At 46.6% G+C, this 17196-nt stretch overlaps 1 long non-coding RNA gene across 1 annotated transcript; it reads left to right on the top strand.

Annotated features, from left to right (window-relative positions):
- The first annotated feature begins 10064 nt into the window (after positions 1-10064).
- On the top strand, positions 10065-14349 carry LOC123597655. Its single transcript, XR_006712197.1, has 3 exons — positions 10065-10682; positions 14012-14052; positions 14165-14349. It is a non-coding gene; the product is annotated as an uncharacterized LOC123597655 (long non-coding RNA).
- The last annotated feature ends 2847 nt before the right edge of the window (positions 14350-17196 follow it).

Genomic DNA, 17196 nt, shown 5'->3' with positions numbered 1-17196 from the left:
CTGTTGATGGGGCCAGGACCAGGGTGTGGTGGATGGGACAGACCAGGTGAGTGTGGGGTTAGACCTTGGAGGGAAGGTCCAAGGACAGAAGACTCTGCTTTGGGTTCACCAGGAGCCATTTGTCTTCCTCCTTGGCTTATAGATGACAACATGTTTCATTCTCCTTTGCAGTTAGGTGTGGCCATGTGACCAAATTCTAGTGGAAAGTCAGTGGAATTGATGTGAGTGAGTCACTCCAGACCTGGCCACGGAAAACTCCCACATTTGATTCTCCGTATGCTCTTCCAGCTCAATACCCGGGAACATGGGGACCTCAGAAGCCAAAGGTTGAATGTGACAGAGTCATCAGATAAAAATAACCCAGAAAGTGGGGTCACTGGTCACTAGGAAAACAGCCCAATGGTCAGATCAAGACCCCCTTTCCGGACCTGAAGAGAATTAGAAAAAACTTATATTGTATTAATGCACTAAGAACTGGGGGGGGGTGGGGAGGGTTTTTCTCCAGCAGCTAGCATTGCCTCAACTGATATATAATCCAGTACCAGAGTGGGATGGTGCTGTCACAAAAACCTAAAATATCAGACGTTGCCTTGGTGGTCAGGTGGCATGCAGCAAGGAAACGAATCTCAGAGGCTGGAAATATGGAGACCCAGGATGTGCGGGTGCAAAACCTTTGGTACAACCATTACCTTGTGAGAAATTGGAACGCAGACTATGTGCCTAATGGGCCTGAGGCTCTAGGGGACTCAGCTGGCAAGAGTCAAAGCGATAACATGCTGGATTTTACTCTCTGCTTTTGGCAACGTGCTACAAGAAAGAGATAGACTTGAGACAGATTTGGCTGAGTAGCCTTGAAACAACTCCTGAGTCCCCGAACGTGCACGAGAAGGCTGCTCCAGAAGGTGCACAGCCTTGAAGGAGGGAATGGTCTCTGCCACCTGCTTCAGATGTGGCCACGGAAGATGGTGGGCCAGGAAGGGTCTCTGAGAGCCCGGAGACAGGAGCCACACAAAAATAATGAATGTGGACGATCCTCCCAGAGGACAGAGCCAGCACCTGGTTTAGGACATTTCCCCATCTTGAGGGTGGACACACCTCTACTTGCTCCTCTAAAGTCTGGTGGCGGAGTGTTTATCTGGGCCTTTCCCACCTCCCCTCTTGGTGGGCTGTGTGCCGTTCGATGCTGGGGTGGTGCGGAAAGTGTTGGTGAGATTGGCGTTGCACATTCCATGAGCAAACAGTATAACCTTTCCTGGAACACGGCACCAACCAGGCGGCTTTCAAGTGCCTATGGTCTTTAGCCCAGTAATTCTACGTGTAGCAATCTGTTCCAAGGAAACAGTCCGATGTGTTAAGATGTATCAAGATTTAAGCACAAAGATATCCAACGCAGTGTTATTTAAATAGTAAAAAATGTGGAGACTACATAAATATCCAACAGTGCATTAAATAAATGATTTAGTAAATGTATCGGATATTTTAGAGCATAGAATATTACTCATCCATTAACCTTTTTTGTATATGAAAAGTTTTTCATGACTTGAGAAAAGCTTATCGTGCAAAATTATACATAAATAAAGATTGCAGCTCAGGAAAGACATGCACACAGAAAAAAACTGGAAAAGGAATCTGTTAATATGTTTGTGGTGATTTTATAGGGAATTGTAGGGTTTATAGAGACAATGTTGTAGAGTTTTCATTAGTATACAGATTTGCCACAAAGGGTGTAGATGGCTTTTAAAATTAGGGAAAAGAATCTCCCTTGAAAGAGAAAGAATTGATGATGTTTTTAAAGCCTTCTTATTCCTGCTGCTCTTCTTTTTTTTTTTTTTTTAATTTTTTAGTGTTTATTTATTTTTGAGAGAAAGAGAGAGAGAGAGAGACAGAGTGCGAGTGGGGGAGGGGCAGAGAGAGAGGGAGACACAGAATACGAAGCAGGCTCCAGGCTCCGAGCCATCAGCACAGAGCCTGATGCAGGGCTCAAACTCACAGAACCGTGAGACCATGACCTGAGCCGAAGGTGGACACTCAACCAACTGAGCCACCCAGGCGCCCCTGGCTACTTTCCCTCTGATTGCAGCATTTGGCTTGATGAGCCGGGGACACCATGGGCCTGAGAAGCAGGAACCCTGACTTTCGGATTGAGTTGCTGGGTGAGCCTTAGCCTCGCTTGGGCCTGTTTTCCTATTTGTACAAAGAAGGGGCTGCATGGGATAATAGTGAGCTGGCCTTTCTGGTTCAAAAAGTCTGTATACAAATGTGCTGAATCACCCTCTACTTTATCATTCTTTGAGGTAAAACCAACCCTAAATCTTGGAGCCTGATAGACTTTGAAATTGGCCCTCATTTTAATTCTCAAGTTCTTAGCGTGAGAGCAACATTCAATATGGTTCTGAAATATCTCATGCAAAAAAGTGCCAGAGTCATAGACTGAAATATTTATTTGAATATAAATGAACTCAGATTTGCCAAAATACGTTCCCCCTGTTGTCATGGACACAAATGCCTGACTTTCTGATTTGCATTTCTGTTTTAATGGGTACAATATGTTTCAGCTCCTCATTGGTGCTGGGATTGGATATGAGAAACTCACCCTTCTGTGAGCTCCCCAAAATGTCAGCCAGTGGGGAACTTTTGTGCCTCTAGTTCTGCTTCACTGAGCCAGTGGGAAGTAAGTTTGCGTCCCCACGGGGTCAGGACGGTGGCTCAGAAGACTCCTGTCCCCTCTCCCTGCCAGCTTCTCTGGGAGATACTAGCAGTGGATGCTAGAGAGGCCAGGGTGCCTTCCACCTGCTGCCTCTCGTGGTCTCTCTTCCTCCTGCCTCCTCGGAAGACCACCTTTGCAACTTGTTCTTGAATAGTGAGGGTTGTAGGAATTCTTGCACAGGTATTCCTGGTCCCTGCCAACAATGTTCCTTTCTTGTGCTCCCTCTTGGTCCTAGGTCACCAACTGCCCTCCCTCTAAGCTCAAATCCTCAGACTCACATTCTCCCTTGCCTCTTCACCTCAACAAAGACAGTCGCCAAATCTCCTGATTCTAATTCTACCCCCAGTCATTCTCCCTGCTCTCACTGAGCCTTGTTTTCCATGTGCCAGGGAGAAAAGTCTTTCTAAAATGCTAACGGGATCTTGGTATAATTTTTCTTAAAACCCTTTAGTGGTTTGACCCTGATGTTAGGAAAAAGTCCAAAATCCATGCCATGGCTTTTGAGACACTGCCCTCTTTGGCTCCTTATCTCTCTTTTCAATCTCATCTCGCTGCATTCCAGGCACACTGGCCATCTTTGTGTGTCATGCTCCAAATCCCTCGTGGCCTTTGCACAGGCTGTCCCCTCACGTGGAGCTCTTTCATCTTGCCCCCAAGAGGACACTTCTCAGTTTTCAGGTTTTACTTTAGATGTCTCTCGTTCAGGGAAGTCTTCTCTGATATGCCCGATAGGTTATAGAGTCCTTAGATAAATGTTCAGGCATCCCCTGGACTTTTTGTCTATGGACTTGTCACAGTTGGAATTAAATACCGATCTCGTGTCTAACTTGTCTGCCAATCCCTAAGCTCAGTGATGGCTGGGATCAGGTTGGCGCAGCTCGCCATTATATCTCCAGCCCCCTGTGGAGTGTCAGGGACATTACTTGAATGAAAATGAGTTCTTTGGACTGGTTGTCAGAATAAATTTCTAAATCACAAATCTGACCCCATAAGCCCCCAACCCACAACAAAACCAAGTAACTCAAACTTATCCCAGGGCTCGTTGAAAAAAAAAAAAAAAAAAAAAAAAAGGCAAAGTTCCCCAGCATCACACACATGGGCCACTGGAGTCGGACTCCCAGCCCATCTTCCCAGCCTCATTGCCTCACAAGCCTGCCGGACCCTGCACCCTCCAGGTACACCTGCCCCTTCAGAATCTTGTGACCCGCATATGGCTGCCATGCTCTGGTCTTGGTGCTTACTGCTGTATTCTTCTTTTCCCTTCTCTGTGGAGAACTTCAACATACCCTTCAAACCCAGCTTGGATGAAGGAACCAAGGCCTTCCCCTCCTCTGAGAAGCCTCTTCCACCCCCAACCAGCTGGATCAGCTCTGCTGGGTTGTATTACTCATGTAGAAGCTTAGAGCCTGTGTAACCCTCTTGCGATTTGCTTTAGGACAGGAAGCCCATCTTATTCTCCTGTGGCACCTGTGACCAGGCCCACAGTGTCACAAGGGGACATCGTTTCTCCTCTCCTCATACTTTCTCTCTGCTCCTGCCTCCCTTCGTGCCTGGAAGTGTCCCCTCTCCAACCCCTTCTTAACTGTGCCCTCCCACGGGAGATGTTGATAATCTGATGGGTCAGAGTAAGGACATTCTCTGGAACAAATTGCACTCGTGGGTGGCATGTCTGGATCTTAAAGGCAGGGATGGAGGCTCTGCCCCTCTTCCACCTGCGAAACCAGCCAGGCATGCAGCCCTGACTCCTTCCTCTCTGATGAGAGAGGTGTCACATGGGGCCTGCTCCGAGGGTCTCACCATCCTAGGTTTGGAGGTTCAGGCACCCCCCGCCCCCCGGCAAAGCTTTCCTCCTGGTCTCAGCTTTTTCCGCAGAGCCCTGCATATAAGGGGGTGAGGGATAGACACTGGACCCATTACCAGTTGCCAGGAACAAAGGTTGCTTTGTTTCCTATGTGACTACGGTGCCTGATGTGTGTGCTTCACCAGCCAGGCCTCCGTGGTCCACGCTGACACCCTCCTGTGGTCACTGAAATGCACATCCCCAATTCAGAGTGCCTGGGTTCAAATCCTGGCTTGGCTACTTGCAGACTGAATGACTTTGGGCCAGGGACCAGGCCTGCATTTCCTCATCTAAAGAACGGGGACATCCATGGTGTTCACGTGTGAGGGCTGTTGTGAAGATCAGGTGAGAGATTCTGATCATGATGCCTGGCACCCAGGAAGCACCGAGTGGCAAGGAGGGCACCCAGAAAGCACCGAGTGGCAACGAGGGGCACCCAGGAAGCACCGAGTGGCAAGGAGGGCTCCCAGGAAGCACCAAGTGGCAAGGAGGGGCACCCAGGAAGCACCGAGGTGCAAGGAGGGGCACCCAGGAAGCACCGAGTGGCAAGGAGGGCACCCAGGAAGCACCGAGTGGCAAAGAGGGGCACTCAACAAGCATCGAGTGGCAAGGAGGGGCGCTGGTAGGGTGCCGGAGTATAAGCTTTCCGAGGGCATGCATGTGCCAGGCTTGTTCGGGGCTGTATCTGTCACTCCTGGAACCGAGCCTGACACATAGCAGGTGCTCGGTGAATGCCAATTGTATGAATATTAGTGTTCCTGTTGTTAATAATGTGTGGGAGGCACTCTATAAAGCTTTTGAGATGAGTGAATGGATACATGAACGTCTCTCCAAAGCCAGCCTCCGGTACACAGGCTCACTGAAAGATATAAAAGAGTCTGTTTTAATAAAATCACACACTACATGGGCATAGACTGGGGAAACCTCTCTACTTTGCAGTTATCTGAAATGTGGGCAGAATTCTCTAGTTTTGGACAGCACTGGCATTTTAGAACTGTCACGCGACGGGAATGATGTCCTTCATTCTTTCCTCAGGGGTTGTTGACCTCCTCCCTGTCTCAAGTTCACTTCTGGGTCCGACAGACACAGATGGGCCTCAAGGAGCTCCAGGCTCACAGGTGAGATTGTGGGCAGCCCCTGGGGGACGCTGTCAGGTACCCCCCATGATCTGTGACTTCAGCTCCAGCTCTGTCCCTTTCTAGGTGAATCCCCTGAAGATTCCCCTTCCTCTCTCTGGAACTTTTATGGTGGGGCTGGACTGGGTCAGTAGCGTTCCTTCCTGTGAGCAGAGGAATCCTTTGTTCTAGTGAAAATTCTATGTGGAAAGTGAGGATAAAAGCAGATGAAAGGAAGCTGATGCGGAAAGGAGAGGTGGGCTCCGTCCATTTGCTGGGTCCCTGCCCTCCCTTCTCCTACTCCCCCACCTCAGGCACGCCAAGGGTGGGGACAAGGGCCCTCCAGTAGTATTCATGATTTCGTGAGGTAATGCAATGTAAGCAGGGTGTCCTGGACTGCCTGAGGAAGTTTTGTTATTTTTTGTTTTCTAAATCAATTTTTATTTATTATTTATTTATTTAATTTTTTATAATTGTTTTAAACAGAGAACACAAGCTGGAGAAAGGCAGAGAGAGAGAGAGAGAGAGAAACAAAGAATCTGAAGCAGGCTCCAGGCTCTGAGCTGTCATCCCAGAGCTGGACAGAGGTGGCAGGGGGAGGGGGGAAGGGCCTCAAACTCACCAACCCAGAGATCATAACCTGAGCAGAAGTCAAACGCTTAACTGATTGAGCCACCCAGGCACCCCTAAATAGATTTTTATTTTAAATTAGTTTTATTTATTTTTTTAAATGTTTACTTTTATTTTGTTTAATTTTATTTTTTGTTTTTTTAAAAATTTACATCCAAATTAGTTAGCATATAGTGAAACAATGATTTCAGGAGTAGATTCCTTAGTGCCCCTTACCCATTCAGCCCATCCCCTTCCCACGACCCCTCCAGTAACCCTCAGTCTGTTCTCCATATTTATGAGTCTCTTTTGTTTTGTCCCCCTCCCTGTTTTTGTATTATTTAAATGTTTATTTTTGAGAGAGAGAGAGAGAGAGAGAGAGCGAGCACAGGCATATGTACCCATGTGAGCAAGTGGGGGATGAGCAGAAAGAGGGAGACTGAAGTTTGGAGGTGAGGCGGGCTCTGCGCTGACAGGAGAGAGCCCAACACAGGGCTCGAACTCACTAACCAAGAGATCATGACCTGAGCCTAAGTCGGACACTCAACTGACTGAGCCACCCAGTTGCCCTAAATTAGTTTTAGACTGAGAGAAAAAGTGTGAAGAAAGTACAGAGAGCTGCCATATAACCCACACCAAATTCCCCCTATTATTAACTACTTATGTCAGTCTGGTACATCTATCACAATCCCAACCAATACTGATGTGTTGTTATTAACTAAAGTCCATACTTCATGAACACTTCCTTAGTTTTCCCCTAATGTCTTTCCTCTGTTCCTGACACCACATTCCATCATGTGGATGATGAGGACACCAACTCATCATGGCTTCTCAAGCTCCTCATGGCTGGGATAGTTTCTTAGACTTCCCTTTTATTGATGATCTTGACAGTTTTGGGTAGAATGTCCCTTGGCTGGGATTAGTCTGGTATTTTTCTCATGATTAGCCTGGGGTTATGGATTTTTGGAGAAAGACCCCGGAGGTGAATGCCATCCTCATCACATCACACCATATCAAGGATGTATCCGATCCACGTGACTCATCACTGCTTGATCAGCTGGCTGAGGCATGTTGGTTGGTTTCCCCACTGAAAAGTTGCTCTTTATCCCTACTTTCCATACTCTTTCCATACTCTGTACTCTTTGGAAGGACGCCTTAGGACCTGAAGGTGGAGAGTTATGGTCCACCTCATCGAGGACAGAGGATCTACATAAATTATTTGGAATTCTTTGCATCAGACATTTGTCTCTTCTCCCCCTTTATTTATTGGTTCACTCATTTATCTTTGTATGGACTCATATATATTTATTTTATACTTTGGTTGTAATCCAATACTATTTTATTTATTTGTTGATTAAATCATATCCAGAGGGTTTTGATTTCAGAAGGACTTGGGCACCGGCTGGTCCTGCCCCCAGAAGGAGCCTGTCGGTGGGGAGACAGAGTTTGGTGCAGGAGGAGGGATGGGGCTATTGGTTATGGAGGCCTCCACTCCATCTGTGCTCTGTGCTGGAGGAGGGTCCCTGGCAGCTGCTGCCGAGGATATTTTGGGGAGGTGGGAAAAGTGGAGGCAACCCCCACCCCTGCTCACCACCCTCGAAGAATCAGAAAAGAAGTAAAGAAGCTAAAGAAAAGCCGGCTTAGCTGGAGCCCACTCTCTGTTCTCCTGAGCGGTGTTGATGGTGGAAAGTAAAGGGCCCGCTACGTGCACTTACACTGTCTTCTGTCACTGTGTCACATGTTGACAACCCTGTTGTGTACACTGGGGCGCAAAGCAAAAGGAGAGGCTCAGTGATTTCACCTGCATGTGCAATTCAAAATCAAGACCTCCTTAGTGGGAAGAAAACGGAAGTGGGGTGTGTGTGTGTGTGTGTGTGTGTGTGTGTATGTTAAGACTGGTCCTGATGATTCATGGCATCTGCAGAGGGAACGGACCCCAGCACCAGCACGGGGATTTAGCTGCTCTAGAGGGGCTGTTGAGGGGCAGGAGACTTGAGTTCCAATCCCTGCTCCATTGTCAGCTTGCCAAGTGGCACTGGGCAGGATGCCCTAAGTCACACATCCCTGGGTCTTGGATTCCTTACCTGTGAAGCGTGGGTCTTAGGAGCAAAGAGAATATACCATCAGCAGCAAGGCCAGTGATAATACTGCCTTTATGAAGTTCTTACTGTGTAGTAGGTGCTACATTAGGTGCTCTCTACATGCATCATCTCATTTTGTCCCCACAACAAACCTGAGAGGGCAGTGCTATTCTCCATCGACGCAGATGAGGAAACAGGTTTAGGTATGGTGAGGCCAATCGATCAGGAAACGGTTGCCACTGGAAAGACAGGTTGGTACTCACAGTTACCAAGAGGAGGGAGCCACGCAGGGCCAGGGGAGGAAGCCCCAGGGCTGGTCAGGTAGAAGAGATCACAGTTGATGGCCGATCTGGGAATTGGATCTTCTCCCCAGGACTGGGATGCTTTTGATTAAGAACACAGGTGCTGGTGCAGATTCCCTGGGCTGAGATGCTGTGCAACTCAGGCCATTTGCCTCAGCTTTCTGTGCCTCCACTCCCTCATCTGTAAACAGGATCAGTAATAGAATTTTCCAAGAGGACAGAGGCTCTGTCATCTGAGACATGGTCCTGGAAGGAAAACCCGTGCAGGCGAGCTGAGACAGCTTCAGGATACAGATGCATACAGTTCAAGCTCATTAATTCAGACTTTGGTGGTCTGCAGTCTAAGGTGATTTGAAGCCAGTAAAACCGGGCTTCCTTTTCACTATTTTTTTAAAAATTTTTTTTTTCAACGTTTTTATTTATTTTTGGGACAGAGAGAGACAGAGCATGAACGGGGGAGGGGCAGAGAGAGAGGGAGACACAGAATCGGAAATAGGCTCCAGGCTCTGAGCCATCAGCCCAGAGCCCGACGCGGGGCTCGAACTCACGGACCGCGAGATCGTGACCTGGCTGAAGTCGGACGCTTAACCGACTGCGCCACCCAGGCGCCCCTCCTTTTCACTATTAATAAGAGTGTAAACAAGATTGGGGGGGGGGGGGAGGCGCGCAGGGAAACTAAGGTAGGCCATTGTTATCATAATATTGCAAGGGAATGTTAATTCACACAAGCAAACAAACTATTTTCAACTACTTTGAGGCTGCTGTTTACATATCAACAGTGTGCTAATTGCAGATGACTCCTCTCTTTCTCTGTGCCGCCTTGGGTCTATTCTGTTAGCTTTTGGTGGGAGCATTTTTTACATTTGAAGACAGTTAGTTATCCTGCTTTTCTTTAAAAATACTCTGTAATTTGGACTCTTCTCTTCACCTCGCTATTTACTAACCATGGAGGATCCCCAGGATTGAGGTAGGGTTGCTCACAGGAGAGCGTTGCCTTGGAGAGAGGTGGGCAGGGGCTTATGGAGAGCTACAGAGAGCTCTGGGCATGGAGGTGCGTGAGCAAAGCCTTCTCAGAAGGGACCCTCTGCTTGGATCTTGAAGAGTGATGGGTCTGACTTGATCTGGGACCCATTGCTCAGCTCACACCCCTCTTACCTGTCTTGTGCACTTCACCTGTCTGTCCAGCCCCCCTTTCTACTTGCCCTACCTTTCAGGTGCTCGGTTGCCAGATTAGATCCCCAGGGCCAACCCCCCTTGGAAGGCATCACCTCTTGGGGGATGGGGCTGGGCTGTGTGGGAACTGGGAAGCCCAATGAATTGCCCCTCTGAACTCATAGGACAAGACTTTAGGGCAGGAGGGTAGAGTAGTAGTTCTCAAATCTGGCTGCACATTAGAATCACCTGGGAAGCTTAAAAAAATTTTTTTTGAATTCCCAGGTCCCACCCCAGATCAATTAAGTCAGTAGGGTGGAGGGTCACAGCTGTAGAGTTTATTACTTACACTGCTTGAAGGAACGCTTGATCCCACTATATCTTACATGGCTGTCACATTCTTCTGTGTGTTTTCCTTGCTTCTCCCTCATTAACGAGCATAACGAGTTCATTACTTCCATTAAGTCAGCCAACCTTTATTGAGTGTCTGCTTTATACCAGGCATGAAACCATAATTTGGAGGTCCAAAGATGGATGGCGTAGTTCCTGCCCTCAGGACTTCGTAACTGGGGAGAGAGAAACATGCAATGAAAATGGTAACTCTGGTGTGGCCAATCCTGTCATGCAGGAGGGGCACCATTGTGCAGGAGCACAGAGGAGGCAGTGGAGGACTCAGCTTGGAGGGGACGGAGAACATTTCCTAGAAGATCTAATAGCATCAACGGTGCACCTTGAAAAGAGAGTAGGAATTCTCCGGGCAGAGGGAACAGCATGTGCAAAAGCCAGGAAGTGTGAGGCTGGGTTGTGCATTTATCCCTCTGTGTCAGACACCGCATTGAGCACTTCACGTTCATGAACTCTTCCTAATCCCACAAGGTAAGAACTATTTTTACCTCTAGTTTACAAATTAGGAAACTGAGGCATAGGGAAGTCAGACAATGTGGCTAAAGTCCCACGGCTGGTGAGTAGAGAGGTTGAGATGGAAAACCAAGCTTCACCCAACCCCAGAACAAGATCTAGGTAAGGAGGGTGGGAGGGGGTAGGGGCAGGGCAGGCAACAGGGTGGGGGATGTGTGTGACAAGGATAGTGCTCGAAATGGGACCTCACATTTATAGACTGTTTATGTAGTGCTTCATGATTTCTAAAACACATTTCCATTCCCTTGGTGCCCATTCGTTCCTGGTTGGACTGACTTTCCAGCAGCACCACTCAGCCCCCCTAAAGCCAGATGAATACAGGAAGGGCAGTCAGGGCTCTGGACCAGTGTCAGGGTGAGCGGAAACTCTGCGTGGGGGTCAGTGGCCTTGGAGCTCCCAGGCTAGACTGTGGGACTCTCTGGCTCTGACTGGGGAAGCGCTATGCTGTGATTGCCTGGGGCACAGAGGGCATAACTTGGTGACTTTAGGGATTCCTGCGGTCAAGGGTTAAAGACTGTCATTGATCTGAAGCAACACAGACAATCGTTTTGGTGCCACTTTGGATCCCCATGAAATACCCACAGTTTCTCTGAGGTTGTCCATGGTTGTGATACTATATGTATATCTTTTGTAAGAATGACATTCTTGGGGCAGAGCTAAGAGATCGCTTTTAAAAAGCAAGAGCTCTGGGCTTTGAGTCAGTGGAGTTCGTCTTGCTCTTAGGGCAGTAGGTAAGTGACCTGTTCATAAGGCAGGAGGGGTAAGATGGTCTTACAGTACATAGGGTCAATCTGCTTCCTAGAACTTGGCTGGAGGGTCATTTGTAATTCCTGAGGCCAGTTTTGAGGGACAAGGACCACTTGGTATTACAACAGAGCTCAGGTGGAAAGCTATAATCACATATGTTACCCTGATGAAAGTGAAGACTTGTTTAAAACGCGTATCTCTGAAAATCTTCTCTTGCAGAGACAAATGAAGTAGTTTGAGGAATAGGCTGAATCTGTGTTAAACACAAAGGGGATGAAATTAACTAAAGGGGAGGGGTGGGATTGATCCCCATGCTTGAAGCCGTGAGTCTTGCTTGGTTTGACCTATCCATGACAACCTCTGATGTCTGTGAGGGGACACATCTCAGAATGCATCCTCTCTTCACAGGGCAATGAGGAAATGAGATAAGCAGATGTCATAGGAGGCATTAATGGGCAGTGGTTCTTATGCAGGGCTAGTCTATACAGCATCTGAGTAAGAACTACAAAAGGGAGCCCCTTCTGGAAGGAAGCAGCCTTGAGAGTGCCCGCTTGGCCAACAATGAGACGCTGGTTTCTCTTGTCTCCCTGCTCTGGTGGCCCAAATGCCTTTGTGGAAACTGTGTACCAGTTTCTGTGCCTAGCAGCCCTGTTTGCAGGGGTCCTGAGGTTGAGGTTGGTTCTTTCTCTGTCTCTCTGCCTCAGTCTGCAACAAACATGTGGCTGGATAGGAGCAGCACAAGCCAAGAGGAGGTGGAGTTTGGTTGCCAGCCAAAGACATCTCGGGACACTCTTCCCCCAGGTCTATCTGAGAAGCCATGGGCCTGAGGACTGAGCATCCCAAGAGACCTTCTTGAAAGCTCCCTTGGGCCTGACACTGGCAGTGTCACCAGGGAATCACTGGGAGGCACCTCTTGTGTGCCAGAGGATGTCTTAAGAGCCAGGTACTGAGCTAAGGAAGGACCACAGATTTTGTGGCTTAAAACAACACAAATTTATTCTCTTCTTGTTCCGGAAGTCAAAAGTCCAAAATGGGTTTTATTTGTTTAAAATCAAAGTGTTGGCAGGCCTGCGTTCCTTCTGGAGGCTCTTCAGGAGCATCCATTTCCTTGTATTCCTGGCTTCTAGAAGCCGTCTGTATTCTTTGGCTGGTGCCCCTTCCCTCCTCTTCCAAGTCGGCTACGTACAAGTAGTATTTTCACAGCTTTCTCTTTGATGCTGACCTTCCTGCCTCTCTCTTATGAGGATCCTTGTGATTAGTTGTAATTGTAACAACCTGGGTAATCCAGGATTGTCTCTCCATCTCAAGATCCTTAACTAAGTCACATCTGCAAACTGCTCTCTGCCACATAAGATAACCTAGTCACAAATTCCCAGACATAGGACTAAAATGTGGACTTCTTTGGGGGCCATCATTCTGTCTACCATGGGACCTATATGTTTTGCCTTTTTTGGTTTGTTTGTTCACAATGTCTATGTCTCTGTCAGACTGTGAGCTTCTCGAGGATGAGAATTGTATAAAATTCATATCCTTGGCATGTATCACATTACTTAACACAGGAGCTGTTGGAAAATGCTAGTTCTTTAACAAGTACATCCTGACTCTTCACCTTATGGGTAAGATCACTGAAGCCTAGACAGATGTGTGGCTTGTTTAAGGTTATACCGATCTAGCTGGGTTCAGAACCCAGGTCATCTGAGTCTTTCCACTTTCCTGTTCAAATAGACAATGGTCCAAAGTCTCAGTGTACAAGACAGCCTATCCTTCTCCATTAGGATGACATTGACATCCCTCCCAACACTGCTGCCTGGGGTTGTTTAGAAGGACGTTACCTGTCCATACAGAATGGAGCCTCTGTATGGCTTCTTACCATCCTCCTCCTATGGATTTCTTCCATAAGAAAGAATCCAGGCTATGGAGCCTCTAAGACCTCGGTCTAATTCTGCTTCCACTTTATAGCAGCTAGCTATTGCTGTGTAACAAATCATCCCATAATCTAGTGACTTAAAACAACAATAATTTATAATTTCTCATTAGTTTATGGGTTGGTGGGGGTCCTGCTAATCTAGGCCTGACTCAATTAACCTTTGATAGGTTTGCTTGTGTCTGTGGTCATCTACTAGGTCAGCTGGGGGCTGGCTGGTCTGGGATGTCCTGAGCTGGGACAAACCAGCTTTGTTCCATGTAGTCTCTTATCCTCCAGTGGGTAAGCCAAGGCATGTAGTCATGGCTGTGGCAGGTTCTGAGAGAGAGAGAGAGAGAGGAAGGGCACCAGCTCACAACTGGTGCATCATCATTTTTGCTGTATCCTCTTGACCAAAGCAAATCGGAGACTAGATTCAAAGGGTATGGAAATGTCACCACTTCTTTATGGAAGGATCAGTGAAGTCTCATTGATACAGGGAAGGGTGGAAAATTAAGGACAACTGTATAGTTAATCTAGCTCATGCCTTGACCCCATGACAATAATAAGACCAGCAATTACTATTATTACTGTTTTTGTTACTGTTATTACATAATAATCATTCCTATGATTACAGTTACTACAAGGACTGGCAGAAAACCATGGTCCTGATAAGAGGTAACAGATACTGGCGTGATGTATCTCAGTTGGTGAGGACAGGGAGGAGGTCAAAGCATGGCCGTTTTTCAGGTTACTGAGCACCTATTACCTTTTCCTTCCATCTCATAAGGAGGTGACTGTCATCAAGGATAAATATGAAAACAGCATTTAGGGGCAGCGTGGGACTTGAATTCAGAGGACCTGGATCCAAGAACTGGTTCTTCATCTTATTGGCTGTGAGAATTTGGACAAATTATGGTACCTCCCTGAATCTCAGTTTCTTTACCCATTAAATGGAGATGATAGTACATACTTCCCAAGCCTGTGATGTGAGGTGACTCAATTGTGATGGGTGAAGAAGAGCTTTGTGAGCAGGAAAACACTAGGCAAATATTCCACAATCAGTTCTTTCCTCTTTGTCTTCTGCATTTGTGCCCTCAGAGGCTCAGGCTGTCTCAGGATGATGAGCTTTAAGAAGCTGATGGAAGTTACTTGGCTCTCTGGCTGTCTGTGAGCAGGAAACTTACCTTAACTTGTGTGTTTTCCAGCAGTTATTCAAGCTGAAAACTTTCATAAAAAGGGACAAACTCTGAATGTTCAACCTTCTAAAAATCAAAAGGGATGACTCACAGGTCATTAGCATCCCTGGAACACAGTGGCTTCTGTTTTATTGCTATTAAGTAGGATTTAGCTCTATTTTATTAAGGCAATTTCTACAATCATATGAGAGGTTAATGCATTTCACACATAATCCACTGCCTAGCTCACTAAATGCTGAACCCATTAAAGCCAAGCCACGCAGGGGAGGGTTTCAAGACAGAGTGACAAATTATGGGTGGTATGCAATGAGTGACTAAAAGTATCTGAGGTGTTTTTTTTTTTTTCTCTTTAAAATTTGAAATGTGTTCTCCAGCAGGAAAATAAGAGGGCTGTCCTAGCAAAAATACTTAGGAGTTTGTTGCTGCAACTGGCAAGCTCTGGTGGGCATCGATGGACTGATGTCCAGGCGCTGAATGACTAAGAGAGCATCTTTTCAACAGTTCCCAGCCCCCTGGCCACTTAGGTCTTCTTTTATTATTTCCCTACATCCTGGGACCTGAAAGACAGTATTTGCCAGGAATCCTGCATGTATTAAGCAATAATGGACTGCCCCGGCCTCTGTACTTTCTGCATCGAAGACATAGCTGGTTGGTTGGAGTTTTGAGCAGTAGCAGTCACGGCTATCCATTATATGGATATCTGAAGCCTGGAGAAGGAGACAGGAGCCAGATCATGGAAAACTTTGCCGATTATTTTTAGAGTAAACATCTAGATAAATACCTAGATATTTTGGGTAAATATCCAGGGGCGGAATTGTTGGGTCAAATGAGGAGCATATGTTTAACTTCTCCCATACTGTTTTCCAAGGTAGTAACATTTTGCATTCCTACCAGCAATGTATGATAATTCCAGGGGCTCTACATCTTTGAAACCTGAGCCATTCTGATGGGTTTCTAGTGGCTTCTCATGCTGTTGTAATTTGTGTTTTCCTGAGGACAGGGGATATTGGCATCTACCTGTGGATTTACTGAGGGCAGGATTTTAAACTGGACTCATGGGATCCAGTCTGTGTTTTAGGCTCTTGAACCAAGATGCCAACTAAGTTCTTGAATTTGATTTCTCCTCATTGTTCCTGCTGAAGTTGTTACAACCAAAGTAACAGGGAAATTCTACATAATTTCTGAAAACCACAAAGAGATCTTAGCCACTTCTCTGAGACCTCCGAGAGTTTTAGCAAAACAAAACAAGATAAAAATGGAAGTGGGCAGCTCAGGTAGAGGCAGGTACTGGCTGCTTGCTCTGCTCTCCATTGGTTGGTGGAGGGAATGAAACAAGTTTACTCTGCCCTGCTCCTTAGTTCTTCTTGGATCAGAGTGGTACAAATGGAAATAAGGGAAAAGTTCTATGTTAGAAATGTCTGGTGGCAGAGGAAGGAGTAAGATTCAGGCCTTTTACGGCCATCTCCAAGACTGCAAAAATAAATAAATAAACCCTAAACAAAACATACCTAATATCCATTCTCCCTTTTTTTCATAGCAGAATTTTTAGTTGGTCAAGTGGCTACTCAGAATAAAAATTACATTTCTTAGTCTCCCTTACAGCTAGGTATGTTTATATGATTGAGGTTTAGCCTCTGGAAGAGAAGTAGAAATGATGATGGCCATCCCCAGGAAGTGTTCTTAAAGGGAGGTGTATGAGTTTCCCCCCAGCTTCCTACTGCTGGCTGGATTATGGACTTGAGGGCTGGAGTTGAAGCACCCACTTTGGGCTATGAAGTCAGACCCCATGCTGAGGGAGCTACAGCAGCAAGACTGAATGAGCCAGAACCCTTGACACTGTGGAACACTGAATCAAAGCTACACTGACAGGGACACCTGGGTGGCTCAGTTGGTTAAACATTCGACTCTTGGTTTCAACTCAGGTCATGGTCTCACGATTCGTGAGTTCAAGTCCCATGTCGGGCTCTGTGCTGATAGTGTGCAGCCTGCTTGGGATTCTCTGTCTCCCTCTCTCTGACTCTCCCCTGCTTGCACTCTATCTCTCTCTTTCAAAATAAACATTAAAAAAAAAAAGATACACTGACAGCTTCTGAATTTGTTTCTTGAGAGAGAAATGAACTTATATCTTCTTTAAACCACTGTTATATATTTTTTAAAATTTTTTCATTGTAGCTGAAGCTAATTTTAATTTATGAACCCCAATTACTCATTGCCCTTGGTCACTTTTGGGGAAGATATAGTAACTTACTAATAACTAGCGGATTACCCAAGGTGAAGATCAACAAGTATGAGGAAATGGTGAAAAGATGTTGGTTATGTGAAAAGACTTAGCAGTTCAAAGAGAGGGGCTGCTCATTCAGCACAAACATTGTATGTGATGGGAAAAATATTGCAGAATGTATAGAAGAACTTTAAAAAGCCCTCCTTATTGTATGAGATGCCATTATGTTGATTTTAAAAGCTCAATCCGAAGGGGCACCTGGGTGGCTCAGTCGGTTGAGTGCCTGATTCTTGATTTCAGCTCAGGTCATGATCCCAAGGTCATGGGATCGAGCCCCACATCAGGCTTTGTGCTGAGTGTGGAGCCTGCTTAAGATTCTCTCTCTCTCTCTCTCTCTCTCTC

This window comes from Leopardus geoffroyi, chromosome C1 (assembly GCF_018350155.1).
Source record: "Leopardus geoffroyi isolate Oge1 chromosome C1, O.geoffroyi_Oge1_pat1.0, whole genome shotgun sequence".
NCBI lineage: Eukaryota > Metazoa > Chordata > Mammalia > Carnivora > Felidae > Leopardus > Leopardus geoffroyi.
This window is presented reverse-complemented; position numbering and strand designations above follow the sequence as displayed.